General features: G+C 45.1%; 1 protein-coding gene across 19 annotated transcripts in view; it reads left to right on the top strand.

Moving 5' to 3' along the window:
• LDLRAD4 (low density lipoprotein receptor class A domain containing 4) overlaps nucleotides 1–21,379 on the top strand; it is a 440,311-nt gene that overhangs the window by 10,495 nt on the left and 408,437 nt on the right. Inside the window, exon 1 of one of the 19 annotated variants that reach the window (XM_045041600.1) lies at nucleotides 19,347–20,249. The exons of the other annotated variants lie outside the window; for them this stretch is intronic. The gene's annotated coding sequence lies outside the window, so the exon portion shown is untranslated. Of the gene's footprint in view, nucleotides 1–19,346; nucleotides 20,250–21,379 lie in introns of those variants that run through there. 19 annotated transcript variants of the gene reach the window in all.

Raw genomic sequence — 21,379 nt, 5'->3', positions numbered from 1 at the left:
TTTGTGTGCCTAAGGGGATGGCTCCCACCCTGGCATCTGCCATGTAGCAGGCCTTCCACTTGGCCCACCTGAGGAAGCAATGTCAGGGCAAAAACGTGGGCCTGAGCACACTGTCTGCAGCACTCTGCTGTCCACACTCTGCTGTCCAGTGTGTGTGGAAGTATCTGAGTAGACGTGTTATGAGGGGGGTGCTATATCTTCTGAGCTCTCGTCTAACTGAACCCTTGGGAGGCTGCATGACCTTGGGAAGATCAGTTTGCTCTTCTCTAAAACAACTGTTTGCCCACCTCTTAGGTTTTGAAAAGGATTAAGTAAGATAATGCTTATGCAAACCAGTTGGGAGAGGCTCAGTGAACTACCATGGTGAGTGCCCAGTAAATGGCAGCTGTCATTAAGTCAGCTAAGGATTTGTGAGGCATCTGCCCAGCCTGGTATGGAGACCCAGCTCCTGCCTCTGTAGACTATGTGTACAGGAAGCAGCCAGCAAATAAGAGCAGGCAGTTTATAATCAGGTCTCAAGTTAAGAGTTGGGAAGCCCCAGGGGTGTTTGGGTAACTCAGTTGGTTAAGTGTCCGCCTTCTGCTCAGGTTGTGATCTCACAGTTCGTGGGCTCAAGTCCTGCATTGGGCTCTGTGCTGACAGCTCAGAGCCTGGAGCTTACTTCAGATTCTGTGTCTCCATCGCTCTCTGCCCTTATCCCACTTGCGATCTGTCTCTCTCTGTCTCTCAAAAATGAATAAACATTAAAAAAAAAAAAAAGAATTGGGAAACCCCATTTAAGCCCCAAATCAGTTAAGTCTTTGTACATGGAGAGAGTGAGATGGCTGGGTATGAAGGGCAGTAAGCTCTGCCAGCTTGCTTCTGTTACCCCTTGCTCTGCTCTACATTCTTGTGGAGCACTGTGATGCCCAGGTACTGGCTCTATCCCCATACTGCTGGAAGGCAGGTACCCAAATGGTTACTGCACCGGGTGGTGGCCTTGCCAGGGTACTGGCAGCACGAGGAGGTATAAAGATCCCAGAGGAGCAAGGAGGACATCTAGGTCTACTCTGGTCAGTCAAGGAGGACTTCAGGAAGAAGCTGACTTTGGGCTGAGACTTGGTGAAAGAACACAGTTTTTCCAGGTGGACAAGCAGGAAGAGAGTGTTCACTGTCAGTGGCTTTGAGAAAGCTATGTGCACTGGGGTCTGGAAGGCAAATACCAGAGCTTCAAACTTCGGTGTATAAGTGTGTGTGTCAGTTTATAGATAAATATACATGACCCATGTGTGTGCTCGTACATTTTTGCTCATAGGAGTATGTTCTTAAAATTGGGGGACTGGGGCACTTGGATGGCTTAGTCAGTGGAACATGTGACTCTTGATCTTGGGGTTGTAAGTTCAAGCCCCATGTTGGGTGTAGAGCTTACTTAAAAATAAAAAATCTTTTAAGAAAATTGGGGGACCACTGGTGAGCAGTGGGAACAAGTGTGCAGAACAGGGATGAGAGAGAGTAGCTGTAAGGGTAAGCAAGGAGCTGGTTATTTCACAGGTTAATAGTGATGCATATAGCTCTTGAAATTTAGAACTCTAACTGCACTTACCCCATGAAGGGGTGAGCCTGGTGAAGAAAATCCTAAATTATTTGTTAGTGTTTAAGTGCCACCAGCTTAAAATCCATGTGCCATATTTTGCCACTTTGCTGCCCTCACTTTTGCAGGCACCTTTTCCTGAGTTTATGACTATTGGAGTATGGCGAGGGGTGGGGGTTTTGTGCTCCGGTTTAGGTAATATGAAATGCTAATATAAATGCTTTGTTGACCCAGAGAAATAATTGTCAAGAAATTGAGATTGTTTATTCATGCTCTGAGTGGGGGTAACAGTTTTAGAGGCCATGTGCATCTATGAAAATGGTCAAGTTCAATTAATATGTCAAGGGGGCTGTGGGGGCTGCAAGGGATAAGTAAAGACTGGTTCTTTTCCTGCCTGCCTTCAGAGACTGTACACCATGGCCAGAGTTTTGTGTGTCAGACACACGTTGGTGTTAGTCGGTGAGACAGCATGCAGGTAGGAGGGAACTCCATGCTGATGGTGTTGGTGGAAGAGGCTCTCGTCGGGGACGGGTGGAAGGGCAAAAGGGCTCAGGATAGATTTTGTGGGGAAAAAAATGGCAGTTGATATGTGCCTCTGAGATGGGCAATGACAGGAAGAAAACAGCTTGCTGGAAGGGTGTGGATCAACGCAGGGGAACACAGAGGGGTATTTGGTGAACACCAGTTTGTTGGAAGCTCTGTCCTTATTGGATCTGATAAACGTTAGCTGTTGTCATCATCATTTTTGTTCTTGTTGTGTCAAGGCGCTGGATTAAGGTAGGCAAGACCAGTTCTGCTGTGGAGTGTTTCATCCCATCTTTGCTGAACACTGAGTCAACAGCCAGTAACGGTGAAGAAAAAACAAGCCTGTTGGGAGACCTACTTTCTATTTATTTCCTTAATCTGTTTGTTTGCTCTGGATACTCTGTCTTGACTGTAGTTCTGTAATACTCAATATTTGTTCACATTTCACAGAATGCTTACTTTTCATCCTCCGTGCAGTTCACACCAGGAAGCCAGGTTTATTCCTTTCATATGGTAATTACAATGCCTTCTATTTGTAAAACATTTGTAAATTTTTAAAGCTTTTCATAGACAATACCTAATTTCAGGTTCCTTGGCTTTAAGGAACAAATAATTAATGAAATGTACATAGAAGTGTAATTAATGGATTCGTTCCTTACTCTTCTTTAATGTGGCCGTTAGCTGAATGTGGAATTCAGATTGGAGTTTATTTTAATGTGCAAAACCTAACGGGAAAGAGATGTCCTGTCGTTGTCCAAGCCACATAACGAGGTATTTCTGAAGTTGCTGGGACCAAGGCTTTTGCCCCTTGCTTCCTGGGCAGGCACTCAGTCGACATAATTTTAAAGCACTCAAGTGCTCAAGAGTGGGGTAAAGCACTCAAAATCCAATTCAAAAGTACAGCCGAACATCCATGCAATCCTTCCTCAGGCGGACTGTGCAGACCAGAGACCTCACTGAATTGAAGTGTATGGGCAGCCTGGGTGGATGTGGAAGCCTCCTCTCATCTCTTGTCCTTTGTTAAAGGAAGGCTTACCGGTGAGCTCCTTGTGGCACTTAAAAAGCTGTAGAAGGTTCTGGCAAATCTAAAGTGTCCAGCCATTGTTAACAGCGGAGCAGGCGCACACCCTCTTGTGTGCTGTGGGTCCAGGGCACTTGGGATCTCTGTCCTCAGCCTGCGCTCCTTTTTTTCAAGGTGGTTTTGGCTTCTGTCATGGTGTCAGTTTGTTCAGCTGTGCAGGCAAGTCGCTGTCAGTTCTGTCTCTCTCCTTTTAGCAAAATAGTTTTCATTCCGAGTTGGGGCCCTTTGTCCGGGTTACATAAGACCGTTCTGTGGCCTCAGCCCTTGGCCAGCACCTGGCCACCTCCGCCCAGCCCTTGCCTCTCTCTACCTCTAGCGGCCCCTTTTCTCCACTCAGCTATTTACTGTTGTGTGTGGCTCTGCTTCTTCCTCTGTGGTTGCCAAGTATTCTGATCCCCTTCTTGTATTCCAAGTGGAAGTCATTCACACCACCGTTCACACTTGCTTTGCAGTTTTCTGCTCTCTCTCCTCCACAGACCTCAGAAGTGCTGTGTCTAACTCTCGCTCCCTGAGGCCGTGTGTGGAGACTGCCTACCTAGTCCAAGCACTCAAAACCTGGCCCAGCAGTCCTAGGCCTGTAATAGAGACACAGGCTGGAGTGTCTGCTGGCTTTTCCCAATTTGGACAACCCCTGACAGTGGTGTAGATATGGTTCAATGGTTTTGGTGGCAAATGAAGTGCTTTTTGGTCTCCTTGGGTATTTAGTTTGTGTGATCAATAAGGACTGAGGCTCAGTTGGTAGCTGCACATGGTGAGTTATCTGGACAGGTTGTAATGAAATAGCCCTACCTCTGCAGAAAATGAGTGCCCTGAAGGGTGGTACTGATGGGATATGCTCTTTCTGTTGCTTAGAAAGTGAACTTGTCTCCTATACCATTTGAATATATTCTCTGCTGTTGGAAAATAGAGTGGTTACGTGATTCATTGGCTTGTTCACTGATTGAGAGAGGATGGCAAGATGTCAGTGGGCTCTCCTGGCTTGCTCTCAGAGTTGAGAGGAGTATGGCAGGCAGAACCCAGCAAAGAATAGAAGAGCTGCTCTTGCAAGCTGGCCGAAGAACTGAGTGCCCTCTTGTTTGATAGACACCTTTCTGTCACTTATTTGCCACTGTCTCTGGTGCTGTTTTATTGACAGCCTTCTCCAAATGTGTCTGAGCGCCTGGTCACCCTACCTCTATGATGAGGCCTGCCAAGCAAAGCTGCTGAGGACAGTCGTTCTCAGAGGTGTTCATTGGTGTCTCTCCCTCATCTGTCAATGGAGGTTTCCAAACCTGGAACCTTATACCCACATCTGGGAAGCTTAGAGGCAGAATTCTTTTGCCTGTATTGAAATTCATTATGCAGTTTGAACAACATGGGCTTGACCTGCACAGGTCCACTTACACGTGTTTATTTATTTATTTTTATAAATACCATACAGTACTATAAATTAAATATATTTTCTTTGTGATGTTCTTTTAAAAAAAAAAACATATTTGTTTATTTAAGTAATCTCTGCACCCAATGTGAGACTCAAACTCATGACCCCAAGATCGAGAGTCCCACGTTCTACTGACTGAGCCAGCCAGGCGCCCCCTTGTGATTTTCTTTCTTTCTTTTTCTTTTTCTTTTTTTTTTTTTTAAAGTTTATTTATTTATTTGGAGAGAGAGAGAGAGAAAGAGAGAGAGAGAGAGAGAGAGAGAGCGTGCACGTGCATGCAGGGGAGGGGCAGAGAGAGAGAAAATCCCAAGCAGACTCTGCACTGTCAGCACAGAGCTTCATGAGGGGCTTGAACTCATGAACTGTGAGATCATGACCTGATCCAAAATCAAGAGTCAGATGCCAACTGACTGAGCCACCCACGTGCCCCCCCATTGTGATTTTCTTAATAACATTTTCTTTTCTCTAGCTTAAGTTATTTTAGTAATACAGTGTATTGTACATATGACATACAGAATATGTGTTAATCAGTGGTTTATGTTGGTCAGGCTTCTGGTCGCCAGTAGGCTTCTGGTGAACAGTAGTTAAGTTTTGAGGAGTCAACTTAGAGGTGGATTTTTGACTGTGCAGGGTTAAGTACCCCTCCCCACTGCCTTGTTCAAGGGTCAACTATATATAGAGGATCTCACCCCTAAACTCTGAAGTGCAAACTCATATCTGTCAGATGTCTCTATTGTCCGATGGGCATCTCTAAAGCCCATGTCTAACAATGATGTCCTGATTCCCACCACACCCATCCACCTTGTCCCTTTGGTTTCCCCCATCTGCCCTTCACTGTCCCATCTCAGTGACAGTATATTCCAGTCTGCCTAGTGATTCAGGTCACACATCTTGGAGTCCTCCTTGACTTTTTTTTTTTTCCATAGCTCACCTCAATCCATCAATAGATCGTGTTTGTTCTGTCTTCTAATTCTGCCTCAAACCTGCTCACTTGTCAGCAGCATGGCTGCTAGCAGTTTAGTGTGTCTCTTCCCCACTCAGGTTAGAGTCTCCTGACTGCAACCCCTCCAACTTTGGAGTCTAGTCTCAGCCCAGCAGACTGTGAGCCAGGGCCCAGCAGTTGAGTAGCTCCTCTGCTGGGGGCTCTGGGGTCTGGCAGCCTTCCCTCTGCGGTGCCTCCTCACAGGCCTTTGTGGTTGCTCTGCTGAAACTCCCCCTTGGTGGCCATGCATCTGTCCCTCGCTTCATTCAGGCCTCAGTCTGGTGACCCTCGTCAGGAGGCTGTGCCTTACCTTGGGCCCTGCCCGGACGCTGTTCCAGTTTTCTCTGTCTGTTCACTGGTGCTGGTTGTTACCCCCCACACTGGAAAGTAAGTGTGGGAGGGCGGGTGTGTTGCCTTGCTCCTTGTTCTGGGAGGTGCCCAACAGCAGCCCCGGGACTGCAGGTGAACTCAGGCAGGGCACAGGCCAGCAGGGGGACACAGTGCCGTCGGGCGAGTTGTCCACTCCCTCCTGGGTGGGGCAACTTGTGGGTGCTGGGTGTCTCCCCTCAGTTACCATGGGTCAGGTCAGACCTCAGTGCAAACAGAAAGTTCTGCCAGAAGGGCTGAAGTACAGCTGCAGGAGTGAAATGGGTGCACATGAGGCTGGCACATCCCAGGTGACATCATTGTGGTCACCCCTTCCATCCCTTGTCTCCTATGGTTTTTCTACTCACCTGCATTAACACTTTGTTTTGCTATTTCTCCCTGAAGTCAACTACCTGCTGGAGGCAGGAGAAGCAATTGTTTTCTAGGCAGGCTCTTGCCTTCCTTCTCTCCTCCATTTGACTTGCTAGCTGTATAAATTATGTATGAAGTAGATACTATTTATATGTTTCAAGACAATTGATAAACCTGGAAAAGATCATCAGATTTATTAATTTTAGTAAAATCATTGTAGGTACACATTTTCTCTTCAGACAATGTGTCTCTATTATAAGCTTGATTCCCCTCAGCTTGGTTCCTTGGTTTTCTTCTGTTCTTGGGATCATGAAAAGTTCAAAATAGAGAAAATCGTGGTCTGTGAATCTTTTTTCCATCTTTTCACAGAAGACTAAGCGGTTGACAGGTACCTGGAAGTCTGACTCATCTTCCAGACATCTGACTGTGCTTTTATTCTGGTATTAGATATGTGTTCTTGAGTTTTATTTTCTTGCTTGGGTTTAAAATCAACAAGGATGTGAAAACTAAGTACCTAGTGGAACAAGGCAAAAAACCCAAATAAGACAAATTCCAAATAGTGGTGAGTAGTATAGCATTTTATTTTTGTGTGATATATGGTCACATGCTAGCCTGGCCTGCAGATGAGAAGGGCAGCCATGGACAGGTCAGTCTTTCCTTTGCAGGTTCTCCCATCCCATCCAGACCACACATCTACAGTCCTGCCTGAGCAGTGATGGCACATGTCCGGCCCAAGGTTGGGTGGCTTTTTTTGAGGGCAAGCTTCAGTCTTACCTCCATCAGAAATCTGATTTGAATGACATAGGCACCTCCATCCAGAAAACCAACCAGAAGGAAATGTACCAGAACATTAAAAATAGATACCTTCCAGCATAGTGCTATGGATGATTTTAAAAATTCTGTCTTTTTACCTTTTCCATATTTCCTACAATGAGCATTTATATAACAAGAAAATTCCCAGTGAACTTGATTTACTCAGGGCGTGGAATAAAAAGTCAGTTTCTGAAAAATTGTGGAAAACAATTTGATATGTGTCTTTTTAAGCATTTTGGAAGCACGGGTGGAGTTGCTATGGGGATGGTAAGGTTTACTCTCTACAGAGAGTGGTTCCATCTGGCACCACATGCTCCCTGAGCCAAGCTGGGCAGTCCTACGCACAGCAGAGTTTCTCATTAGATGTGGAAACAATTACACATAGAATCACGATTCCATCTTCTCCGCCCCCCCCCCCCAAATCACTATTTAGCTTTGATCTAATAGCAGGACACAATGCTAAACTGCTTTCCACAGCCTCTGACCTCTCTGCCTGTTGTCACCTCTGAGACAGGTGCATTGCTGACAGTCTGAAAGGGTTCTGTCTTTGCTGGTGGAGCAGGGATGTTTCCTGAACAGGGTATACAGCATCGTATCTTTATCACAGTTGGAATTAATTTTCTTTTGCATAAATGCTGACATCTCTTTGAGAGGCATTGTTTTCATTTCCCTTTGCTGTGCCCCTTGAAACCATGGCCTCCTTCCCTTCCTGCACTTGCTTAGAACCAATATGGTCCCATCTCAGTTAGAGATGAGGTTTTAACATTCTGCACTGGGGTCATGGTGGGGACATGCTGCATGCAAATAAAGTTCAGTTTTACATTTTATGGAGGATGAAACAAAGTGATTAAGAAAAGTAGTAGGTTTTCTCTTTGTCTTTGGGTCTTCAGTTATCACCGGAGGACTCGTGGAGCTAACATAGTGGTGGAGATGCTGGCTTAGGGATGGTTGGCAGCCAGCCGGTTGGAATTGGTGGTGTTCTCAGAACTCTGGTAGGGGCCCTGGACTAGATGTCTGGGGACCCCATGTTGTTGCTGCTCTTGGTCTCCTTATAGGGGTGCACTCTTCGGCCAGTCTAAGTTTTGGTTCCCTCATCTGGAAAATGGCATTGGCGATGCTTATTTTCTCATAAGGTTATTATGATGATCAGATAAGACAGTGCAAGGGTCTGCTTTGAAAAGCAGAGAACTGAATTCTTCAAAGGTGCGTTGCCCCCACAGCCTGACCACTGGCTGAGTCACTGCATGTCCTGTTGTGTCCTGTCCACTTCCTTTGATGATATGATAGGACATGGCTCTATGATGCCATCATGGATGGCCTGTTAGCACCTCAGCTTCTAGCTTAGATGCTTGTGATGATGGACCTGTAGACAATGGGTGGCTAGTGTGCTGTTTCATTCTTGCCTTGGAGACAAAGGTGATAATTTCACTCAGCCCCAGGACCAAATGGAACTAGGGTGGTTCTACTTAATGGAAAAAGCAGTTGGAAGACATTCAGGAAACATGGATTCTTGTTCCCAGTTCTGCCCCCAAGCAGCATTGTCTGTGAGCAACTCAGGATCTAGTCTTTCAGTGGTAGGATTTCTTGACTGCCTTGGGTCAGGTACTATGGACACTCAAGACCTATGGCCTCAGTGCCCCCATTGAGAACCCCCTTCATGTCAGCATGGCTGTCTAGCACTTCCTGTGCGTTAATTCATTTGACCCATTTAATTCATTTGTGGGGTTGGGTGGTATTCCAATCATACATGCTGTTAAGATCTTGTCTCCAAATGGTGGCTGGTATGGAGCCTGGTGGCTCTCTGGGCCCCTCGTGGCTCAAGAGTTCAAAGACTCTGCTTCCTCAGGAGTCACAACTCTTGGGCTGATTGTGGAGGACATGGACAGTGGCATGGGGCTGTTCCCATTCTGTCCTTACCCATTGAACATGAGCTCTGAAAACCCACCTAAAACCCCAGGAACTACTGGCACACAGAAACTTAAAATAACAACACCCAGAATATCTGCCTTTCTTGAGCTGTAGGGGTATTTGCCACCCAAGCACCAAACCAGATCTAGGATTTTTCTTTGTTAGTTTCCAGGGTAGGAACTGGAGGCGGAATTCTAAGGACTGGCCATGATTGATGGTAGAATGAGGTGGAAGCACCTTGTCTTTGCTCTCAAAAACACACTTCTGTCTGTCGTGTGCCCTTCAGGTGTCAGCTCCTGTTGGAATTCCTTTGCTCACCTGGAAGGATATTGGAATTGCCTATGCTGTGCAATCTTTTATTATTTTTAAATGTTCTCAAAGCCCTTTGGATGGAATTGAAGCTTTCTTTATTTGGGTTGCTAATTTTCACACCAAAGGAAGACTTCTATATCTTACACTGTATGCTGAGTTTCTGTGATAAGTTGGGTTATTTCAGAGAGTTCCTGGTTAGTTGAGGAAAGGATGAGCAAGAGAGATGTGCCAATCAGGGAATTTACATACACAAAACCAAGAGGCAGCCTGGTGCAGGGTGGGGGATGTGGGCTGTGGAGTCCCACCAACGTGGGTTCCAATCTCTGCTGAAATATGTACCAGTCAATGGTGTGTTACTTTTTAGAATCCTGGAGAGACTAAACGAGATGCCTGGGGTGGGGCTTGCACACGGCAGGTGCTATGGAAGTGGTGGCTGCCTTTGTTTAGAGCGTGGAAATACACATTTATAGAGCCTGGATTCAGACTGCTTGCGAAGGCCAGTCTTGCCCACAACCCACTGGCCCCAGCCCCTTCTCCAGCAGATCCACATGAGTGGCAGTTTCTGCACAGAGTGTAGAAAGTTGCTGTTTGCTTGTAACCGTGGGTTTGATAGAGTATTTGTGTCCTCGGACCCAGCTTGCTGGTGGGGGTGCCTGGTGGAAGGGGAGAGGGTACTGGAAATGTTAATGCAGCTAATCCAATGAGATTAGCCTCCTGAGCTGAGGGATTTGAGGGAACAAAGGGTATTGAAGGGACCACTTAGAAGTTTAAACAGACTCCGTTCTCCCTTTTCACCTACGTCTTGTATAAGGATTTCAATAGCTCCTAAATGAGCTGGCCTGAATGGCAATAGCGCCCTTTTAAATTCTAATTAGCTGGTGAATTAACTAGTATGAATTTTGATTAGTTAGGATGAATTACAGGTATTAATGATTGTACAGTCTTAGAGCAAATGAAAGTAGCGGTTATCCAAAGGGGGCTTTGGCCAGCCATCCGGCCGGAGGACTTTAAATAGTCTCAGAAAGGCTGTGCTCTCTCTCTTTTTTTTTTTTTTACACTGCATTCTTCACCCTTTAAAGCCCAGACTGGAGCAGCGTGGAGTAGGGACAAGATGCAGGTCCTCCCTCTCTCCTTGGTGGCCCTGGAAGGAGCGGAGCCCGCATCCATAGTTGGCGGGCCTCCAGACGCCCTTTGCAGTGTGCCCCGCCACGCGGCTGCACCAGCTTCTTTACTGGAAAGCCTGTGGTTGTAGCTGTTCCCTCCCAGGGCCGGCCTTGACCTGTTCTGGAGCAGCAGTGTTTATGTTTGCTTCAGCTGGCGCTGCAAGCCCTCCTTGTGCCAGTGTGGGGGGCTGCTCCTGTTTGGCCAAGGAAGGGAATTCACAAGCGTATTGATATTTCTTTGGCTTTGCTGTGTTTCAGACAGCCTTGCACATGGAGACTCATTGCTCAGTAGTTAAATAGGCGAGTGTTTAAAAATATCCAACTCAGACCCATTTCAGTGATGGAGACGTGTCACACGCGTGGTCAATGTGCTGTGGAAAGAGTCACGGGCTCATGTACAAAAGACCTCGCATACAAAAGGCATTGCATAGTCTAGCTTGCTGAAGGACCAGTTCCTGGTCGGCAGGTGCTGTGAGCTGGAGGTTCAGCACCCTCACCCCTGCCCTTCTCCAGGCTCGCACTCCCTGCCCCCTGTCCTTCCTCTGGGTCTTCTGACTGGGAGGCCTGGGAGGCGCTGCTTCACCTTCCCTCTTCCCCTGAGGCACTCTAAGGCCACGTCTGCACCCTGGGCTGGCAGGCCCTCCCCTGTGCTCAGACTTTGGTCATAGTTGTGTGCGCCTATGTTAGTGTGCATATGTGTTTATGCATGTGTATACATTGTGTGTGCGTGGATGTCCATGTGTGCTCACACCATTGTTTCCTAATATACTGTGCTCATGCCTGCCTTCCCCATGGACCATAAACTCTGAGTCTGTACTGTGTGTTCTTACATTTAAAGGCCCAGCATAGGGCCTAGTGCATGTAGGTCTTCAGTGATCAATGGGAGAATGCATACATGAGACACAGCAGCTTTGGGGGATGATGGCAGATTGTGGCCTACTCTCACACTTTTTGTCTAAGAGAGAATTGGCTTTTTTTAAAGCAGACTTGGTGCCCTACTCCTTTGTTTTGTGTCCTGTTGGGCACCTCATATGACACAGTGCTAGTTTATGAGGACCCAAAGACATGTGGAGTTCAACGCTGGACATAGTGTGATTTCCCATCACTGTTGATTGACGAGTTCGGCCAGAATGTTCTTCAGCGGTGACCCACACACTCTTCAGCAATTCTTACATGCATCATCGCTATGAAAAGCAAAGTTTTGATACTTTGAGAATTGAGATGGTGGAGGTCCCACCTGAAAAGAGTGAGAAAAACCTTGGCTAAATCGATTTTACCATGGTTGGTCTTTGGACATATCTGAGGGACAAACATTTGTGCAGAGGGAGTAGCAGGTGAATTCAGGCCCAAAGTTTTCTTGGCAAAAAGCTGCTGTCTGTGGGCCTTGATGGTCAGCCAGCCTCACAGCTTCTTCACCCTCACTGACCAGCTGGCTGTTGCAGGCATGACCCTCCAAACTTTGGTGTTTCCCCGCTGAAGATGGTGCTGTGCAGTGCTCTTCCTTCAAAAGCAAAATATCCATTACTCTCCCTCCGCCCCAGCCCTCCCCCCACCCCAGTTCATCTCATGATGAGGCCTTCTGGAGGTTGGTTTTTGGGACATTCCTAGGCACATCCTACATCATAACCACTCCTGCTGGAGGCCAAGGTTGTAAAGATGACTACCCCACAGTCTGCTGTATCTCCGTATTTTACTGTAATAAATAAATGACTGAGAGACTCTCATGTACCACAGAGTAGGCTAGATTTCCAGAGAATGGATGAATTACATCCATACCTTCTGCCACCTGCATGAGACAGGATGACCTTGTTAGGCTGTCTGGAATGGTTTGTGTTGCCTATGCTGGCCACCCTCTGCTGTGGGAAGAAGGCTCAGGCCCCAGAGTCTAGTTTTGTCATGATTGAGAGTAACTCAGACTGAGGTCTCCATCAGAGAATAGATCCCGTAGGGGGGTTTGGTATGTGTTCCTCTGCCTGTATTGCTTGCATTCTATTTCTTTCTTTCTGCATGCTCAGCTTTCTTCCAGAAGTGATTTAAAGACAGCTTATAAAATACATATAATGTTAAAATAATAATAAAAGATTGAGGGTTTTAGGAAAAAGAAAATGCATGTTTAACAGTTTTATTAAACAAAGAAGTGCTTCAGACATGTTGACTTACTAGAATCCTTTATTTAAAAGTGTCCAGGAAATTCCATCAAAATAATTTTGTTTAGAATTCTGGTATTTCAAGTTGTACCAAAGAGAAGGAAATTTCAAGTGGCCCCAATACCAGTTCACATTTCTTTTACAGATAAGGGGTTAAGGTTTTTAGGACGCGCTCTCTAAATAGGCTGTTTAATTCCTACTGGTGTTTTGGTTTCAGGCCTGGAGCTGTGTTTGGGTGATTAGTGACATCTAATTACGTATGGGAGGGCAGGCAAAAGCTTTATAGCCTTGAGTCAGATATAGAGAACTACCTTCAAGCACTTACTAATGATTTTTGTCAAGAAATGGATTTTTCAGAACAATAATACAGAGATTGATAATATTTTATGTTGTAAGATATGGTAATCATGGAATATTATGCAGTCTTTGAAGTATGTAGAATAAGAAATAAGAATTAAGTGCCAAAGGTGTATTGTTTTATTCACTTTACTAGAAGTAATTTCCAAGTAGTTTATTTTAATATCATCTAACAGTTTTGTGTGCCCTTGCTCTCAGCTCTGACCCCACTTGTCCCAACTTAATTTCAGCTGTTAAACACTTAGAGCCCCCGTTAGGTCCAAATTAGCACTGTCATCTGACTTATCTGGAGCAGCAGTGCTGGCTGCTGGTTTGCCTGCTCTCCATTTTGCTGGGAGCATCTAGTCTGCTTGTCTGTAGAGGCTCAGCAATCCTGGTACTTGCTCCGCCTTTGTGCCTTTGTTCCCGTATTCCTCAGTTCTGCATCCTCTATTTGAGTGTCTCTGAGCTCTTTTATGCTGGAAACACTTAGAGCCTTTGTGTCTGATCCCAGCTGATCTTAATTTTCCAACCAGGACTTGATTTCTTTGAGAGCCACCTTGCCCTGGGCCAGTCTGCTGGAACTGTGCCTCGCCCCTGCCACTTCCGGCTCTTAACCTTGGGCATGTTATGAACTTATGTGAGTGAGCATAACACCTCTCATACTGTGAGGAAGAAAAGTGAGACAAAATATGGGGACAGCACTCAAACTTTACATCAGCACCCCATCCCTCCATCCGCCTAACTCCACTTACCTATCATTTAGTAAACTTAATTGCCAAACATAAATTAAATTAATATTATAGTAAGGGCTCCCAATTTTCTCTATTACCTACCTGTGCCTCTCTTTTTGCTATTAACCTTTGAAATCTTTAAAAATTATTTATTGATCTATATCGAGTGTATTGTGGTTAATATAATCATTTAAATCTACGCCTGCAAATGTTGCCATCAAAAGTTTATTTTTATTTTTTTATTTTTTAATTTTTATTATTTATTTATCTATTTATTTATTTATTTTTAAATATATGAAATTTACTGCCAATTTACTGTTGGTTTCCATACAACACCCAGTGCTCATCCCAAAAGGTGCCCTCCTCAATACCCATCACCCACCCTCTCCTCCCTCACACCCCCCATCAACCCTCAGTTTGTTCTCAGTTTTTAAGAGTCTCTTATGCTTTGGCTCTCTCCTACTCTAACCTCTTTTTTTTTTTTCCTTCCCCTCCCGCATGGGTTCCTGATAAGTTTCTCAGGATCCACGTAAGAGTGAACACATATGGTATCTGTCTTTCTCTGTATGGCTTATTTCACTTAGCATGACACTCTCCAGTTCCATCCACGTTGCTACAAAGGGCCAGATTTCATTCTTTCTCATTGCCACGTAGTACTCCATTGTGTATATAAACCACAATTTCTTTATCCATTCATCAGTTGATGGACATTTAGGCTCTTTCCATAATTTGGCTATTGTTGAGAGTGTTTCTATAAACATTGGGGTACAAGTGCCCCTATGCATCAGTACTCCTGTATCCCTTGGGTAAATTCCTAGCAGTGCTACTGCTGGGTCATAGGGTAGGTCTATTTTTAATTATTTGAGGAACCTCCAGACTGTTTTCCAGAGCGGCTGCACCAGTTTGCATTCCCACCAACAGTGCAAGAGGGTTCCCGTTTCTCCACATCCTCTCCAGCATCTATAGTCTCCTGATTTGTTCATTTTGGCCACTTGGACTGGCATGAGATGATATCTGAGTGTGGTTTTGATTTGTATTTCCCTGGCCATCAAAAGTTTAGATCCCTCTTCCTACCTTCCCCTGAAAGACACACATACATAGACTGATGTACACTCATATATGTTCAGATACACACAAAGGTACAGGCACATATATAGACATACATACAGTCTTCTGTACTTTCAGACACACACAAACTTGCTGATACACATTCAGACACATGCATGCATATGCACACACACTGCACACAACTTACATTTGACTGTTCCTGTGTGCAGTTTGAGCTTCTAGCAGAGCTTATGGATTGACCCTGTGGTTGAGACTTTCTGTGTTTAGGGATAGGTGGGAATACTCATTTTAAAATTAAATTTAATAAATATTTAGAAAGCATGTATTGTATGCCTCATTAGCAATTTTGTTAGATGTTCTGGAAGAAACAAAAGCACATGTATTATCTGTGTCCCATGGACACAGATTTTTTGGGGTTGTTACTTTTTTTAATGTTCATTTATTTTTGAGAGAGAGAGAGAGAGAGAGAGAGAGAATGAGAGAGAGAGAGAGAGAGAGAGAGAGAGAGAGGGCAGAGAGAGAGGGAGATACACAATCCGAGGCAGGCTCCAGGCTCTGAGCTGTCAGCACAGAGCCCAATGCAGGGCTTGAACTCACGAATTGTGAGATCATGACCTGAGCCGAGTCAGATGTTTAACCCACCCAGATGCCTCAAAGTGGGGTCATTACTCTTTATGCACATGAGATGCTTGGTGAATATTATCATTTGTCTCATTTCGCTGGACCTGCACACACTCCATTTAGTGGAGGTGATGGGTTCCCGAAAGTCGAGCTGTGCCATAGTCAGTGCCATAAGGGGAAATGTCAAGAAATGCTTTCAAGAGTTGAGCGGTTTGCATGAAGTGTATACACAGGAATAACCCTGACTTTTAGGGACCACGTGTCCCTGGATTTGGAAGAACACCATGTGTGTCACCCAGCAGGTTCTGAACCTTGTGGAGGGCTGACTATGGGAGGCATGCTTAATTCCACCCTGGCCCCACTGTTAGTGAGTTCTCACTTAGTACCAGAGATAATGGGGCAGGTGAGACAGGCAGGTGAGGGGAGACTTTTTTATTCATGCATTGGGTTTAAGCAATATCAGTTTGGGGAGCTGCCTAAAGTTTTTGCTGAGTTTATTCTAGCAGGAAATGCTACTACTCCTAATTAATATTCACATAAGCCTTTGCCAAATGCTTACTGTACAGATATTATTGTCATCCTCACTTTCCAAATGTGGAAACTGAGAGGTTGAGTGATGTGCCCAAGTTAATCTGGGTAGGAAGGTGTGGGCTGTGTCCCTTAAACCCACATCTTGGGCCCTGGCTCTCTACTTGTTCCTAAGGACCATGGATAGCAGAGTTTTTCCATGTGGGATGAAAGCAAGCAGGATGATTGTTTCTGCTTCAAGAGGAGCAAGAGAAGTGATATGGTCTCCCAGATCACCTGCACAGACTGCAGCTCCTGGCTCTCAAATGTGAGCATGAGCCTGCTCTTTCCCTCTCTTCTCCTGGGCTTCCACATTTACTTGTCTGCAGCGCAGTAGGATTACTAAGGGAACAAGGCTTGCAGAGGGCGGAGGGTGTGTCTATCATGTAGTGGGGTTCAGGGGCTCAGAACACTGTAGCTGCCATTACTCTTTTCTGCAGAGTGGGTCTCTGCTTGGAATTACAAGGCGGGCACTAACAGATGTATAAGTAGATGCTCAAGAGCAAATTAAAAATGCATTGTTAAAAATGGATTCAATGTGTGAACAAAGATTGGCATGAAGGTTGGGTCCCTGTATTTTTAGAGGCTAATTAAAGTGCATGAACAATGATAAATTCAGATAACCCATATCGTGTAAAATCACCATAAAGCATTCACTAAAGAGCTAATTGCATAGGATGCTGTGCTGGCAGGCTGAGAGGTCCAAGTGCTCTGCGGCCTGCACTGCCATCAAGTTCTGTCTGCTTTGTCTGTAACTGTGCCTATCGGTCCTGGCCCTGAGGACCTCAGCTGTCTGGCACCTGGTGATGTGCATTCACTGTGTTTCTGCAGCCCTGAGTTTGGGACACGTGTGGAATTTTCCCGGGCCACTTGTCTAAATCACTCACAGAAATCTGTGGTCAGGTTTCTGTAAAGTGCTTCATTGGTGATGGGGAGAGGAGGAGAGAGAGATTTATTATTGATGCACGTTCACACACCAAGGCTATGTGCAGTTTGCTTCCCTTTGTGTGGCCCCTGCCATAATGTAAAATGTAGATACTGCAGCCCCCCACCCCCACCCCCCGGGTGCCTGGACTACAGTTTATTGGCTTGAGTGGGCAGGATTCTGCATGATCCATGGTGATAGAATTCCCCATGTTTATCTGTCTTGGAAAACTGGCCTCCAGAGATGAACTGTAGAGTGAGCTGTGTCAGAGCCTGTCTGCTGCCATTGCAACATTTACCTGGTTTACTTGGAGGACTTGGTGGTCTGTACTCCTGATGTTCTGTTAGTCACATGTAAAAATAAGAGAACATGTGCACTTAGTAATCTCAGGGTTAAATAGTCTTGCAGGTAGATCACAAGATCTATAACTCAAGATTTTAAAAAATTAGGTTGATTTTGTTCCCCAAAGTCTGTGATGCCTTTTTATCTACAAGCACTTTAAAAAATGTTTCCTAATTTTTATAAGCAAATGTATATTTATCCCACACAGAGACAGTAATGGCATGCTAAGGACAAAAAGACCAGGGTAAACTCAAGACCTTTAAACATCATAATTTGGAACACATCCGTTCTCACCAGGCAGTCTGTTAAATTCCAACCTGGCTAGCTTTTAAATGCCAGGAAGTAGTTGGTATTATGGGTTACATTTTCAGGGTGGCTGCAGGATTTTAACATGCATATCCCTCCCCTTTCTATCACTAAGCCATTGCTTTTTTTTTTTTTTTTAACTTTCCATCAATTACTTTGCAATAATTGTTGATTTATGGAAGAGTTGCAAAGAAGGTGCAGAGAGTTCCTATATACTCTTCACCTAGCTTCCCCTAATATTTACATTTTGCATAACCACTGCATACTTATCACATTAACATTGTGATAATTTGATCATGTATCAAATTAACATTGGTACAGAACTGCTAACTAATACCACAGACTTGATATGGATTTCACTAGCTTTTCTACTAAAGTCCTTTTTCTGTTCTTGGATCCAATCCAATATGCCACATTACATTTAGCCACTGCTCTTTTTTATTCTTTAAACAATTTTTATTTTTAACTTTTTATTATGATAAAATTTCAAACTCTCTAAAAGTAGAGAACAAGAAAGTGTGTCTGAGTTGGCCATTACCCATTCTCAGCCATGATCAGCGTATGGTTAATCACACTCTGTCACCACCAAATCTTATTTCCTGTTAAGTAAGTCGGCCTTAAATGGGTTATTGTGATCCCTGGCAGTGCCCTTCCCACGTGTGTACCCATGACCTGTAGAGTCTTGCCTGGCATGGTCATGCAGTCTCTTCTTAATGTTCTAGAATTGCTACTGCATGCACCTTTAAAATGCAGACTTGGCTTGATCTTTTTCCTGCTTTTTCCCACAATTTCCAAGAAGAATGCTTCACATGCAAGGAACATGGGGAAAGAATTGTTGGAAAAGTCTCTCTGGAGCCTTTGTCACTTCCAGTTTGTGCTTGTTATTCGTTGTGACCCAGCATGACCTCAAGAAAAGGTCCATTTTTCTTGAGATGTGTGACTAAGAGCCAGGCTAAAGGGCAAGCTCTCACAGGAGAACAATGGCCTTACTTCCATATTACACCTTCCCCAGATGCCCTGGATCCTTACATCACCCTCTTGGATGCTGATGGGTTGAAGAGTTACCCCTTGCTGCAGATGTACTCCTCCTTTCTGCTGGCAGAGCTGTCTTTCTTGTGCTTTCCCCCAGTTATTGGCTGGTCCTGGGCACAGTCATTATTCTCATTAGGCGTTATCTGGTAATTGTTTGTTGAATGAATGAGTGACCACCAGATTACTAATAAATAGGTTTATGGGTTTCACTGCTAAACTACTTCACACCAAGGTGTTAATAGCTGTTAGTGTTTTCAGAATTGACCCCTTGGGATTATTTACATTTTAAGGAGATGATGTCTTGAGGAACAATTGCTTAATCCAAATGTGGCATTCCTGACCTTTGGCCTTCAATGGAGGAGGCTAGGATGCCTTTCTTAACTGGTCTTTAAAACAAGTGTATGGCTTCTATGAAAACTCAACTCTGATGACTAACTGATGCGAATTGAAAAGAATGTTATTTTTATGGTTGCATAGAAACAATTATTCCAAGGGAACTTGGGTCTTCCAGTGAGAGACAGTATGTTTTGGAAGTCTCCTCGTATTGGAGACTGTAAATGAGTTTTAATGAAAGGTGGACATTATTGCTGAAGCTCAAATGCAAATATACGTTCATTCCTTCAACAGTTGTTTACTGTGTGAGTTCTGCCCCATGCAGCCAGATACTGGCGACCCAAGGGGGCCACAGCCCCGATCTGACCTGGTGACTGACCTCAGGTAGCCTTTGATGCACATGAGGCATACTTCCAGTAGTCATTGCTAAGATTATTACAGTTATGAATAGAAAACCAAGACCGATGACGGGGTTGTCACTGTAGTTACTCGATTGGGAGTTGGTGGGTGTCCCGTGCAGTGTTAAGCACTGAGACTGCTGTAGATGGGGGTGACAGGGTCCAGCTTCTGTACTTAGTCATCTCAAGAATTAGGAATTCATTACACATATATAGTGAAGAATTTTTCATGTGCCTGTGACATACAACTGTGATATTGTGTCTGTGGTGTCACAGTGTCCTCGCGTGAATTAGTCCACACTTACCAGAGTGCAATCTCAGAGATGACGTGTGTGGCAAATATCTGAATATATGTGTAAAGGCTGTTGAAAAATGTGGAGTAGCCAGTGTGAGAAACTAGATGCCATTGGCTGATATTACAAGTAAGGCTTACATGAAACATTTAGAAGCAGCCTCGTTTGCCCTTTCCTTTCACATCCACAGTCATGTCTACAGAGGAATATTGGAACCTGGGCCCTGTTCTAGTTTAGTATCCGTATAGTCTTGTTAGGTTTATCTTCTATTTTGTATCTGGGTGTTCTGCTTGTTTTCCAAACCACTGCCTGCACCACAGGGCCTCAGAGAACAGATGGCACGAGACAAACATGTGCTCGTGTAGAAATTGGGGCAGCCAGAGGGTCCAGGGTCCATGCCTGCCTACTCCTGGCACACCACCACTCCCACCCCCGCTCCCAAGTCTGAGTGATTTCTGGCTGGCCTGGCTCCTGATACAGGATCAGACTGCTGGCTGTCCCAGGGGAGGCCTGAGTGGCCAGTGTTGGTTGCCTTCAGTCTTGATGCATTGTCAGTGCAGAGAGGCGCCACAGGAGAGAAGTGGAGGGAGCTGCTGAGGACATGGGAAATGGGCAGCAGGAGACAGAGCCTCCAGGTGACCAGTGACAGTTGTTGTGAGTGGGGCCTGATGCTTTTTTGTATGCTGCCATTCTTAGCATGAATATGCTGAGGCAGTTTACTGAAGTGTGTTATTTGTTCCGTTTTTTTTTTCTTTAGAGAGATGTGAGAATCTAGGAAGAGTAATATTTTGAAAATCCTTTTTTTCTTCTCTCTTCCCCCTGCTCTTTGTTGACATTTCTAAGCCTGCAGGTAAACTAGCGTTAGATTGGCTAATAAGTCTTTCTAATGACTGATTTAATACCAGCAGGCAAGGTTCCTTTTGGGATTGATTATGGCACATGATGCTAATGGGGGTTAATTTGTAAAGGGAGGTACAGTGTGTGTTACCTTGTGAATTGTGCACATAAGAGAGGGAAAGAAAGAATGAAGGAAGGAATGTGTTCAATGGAGACAGAAAAAGCTGGAATTCAGAATAGTCTTTTTTAAGTTCTAATGATCAGGGTCTATGATATTTCATTTCTTCTCTGTGAAAATGGACACAGGCTCTCTTGATTGAGCACAGAGCATGTGACCCTTTACACTCGGGTGTCGCTGATCGTGAGACCTTTGCGTGAATTTCTGACAACCTTTTCACGGACTCAGCGAGTTCAGCCTGATCTCACAGAGCTGCTGGTGAAGTGGGAAGAATGCAGGGATCAAGCAGTCCTGTGGATAGATGTAGACTTGCTCTGGGAGAGCTAATGAGGGCAAACATAAACACGAGAGAGAAAGAGAGAGAGAGAGAGAGGTTCCCTGGTTTCCAGGGGTGGATGGGGATTTCTGGACGTGAGAGAAGAGCCAGCCCAGAACATGTGCTTACACCAGAGGCAGGGGAACAGACTCAGCAACTGGGAATGGAAAGTAGCATGGACAGGGAGTGAGTCAGGCCAGGATAGGGGTTCCCACAGGAGGCCTGAGGGTTTCCTCTACTGAGACTGTGGGATGTTGTAGGTTTTGGGAAGTCAGTAGAGTGCTTGAAGCTGAAGGATGACAGGCTCTAGGTAAACAGGTTGCAGTGTGGAGAGTGGACAGGGGTATGGGAAGACTGGGTGCAGACAGAGCAAGGGCTGCTTTGAGGCCGCTCAGCTGATCTGGAGGTATAGCTGGGCCTAAAAATATAAATAA

This window comes from Felis catus, chromosome D3 (genome assembly GCF_018350175.1).
Source record: "Felis catus isolate Fca126 chromosome D3, F.catus_Fca126_mat1.0, whole genome shotgun sequence".
In the NCBI taxonomy this organism is placed as follows: domain Eukaryota; kingdom Metazoa; phylum Chordata; class Mammalia; order Carnivora; family Felidae; genus Felis; species Felis catus.
Note: the sequence above shows the minus strand (reverse complement) of the source record. Positions and strands in the feature narration are given on the sequence as shown.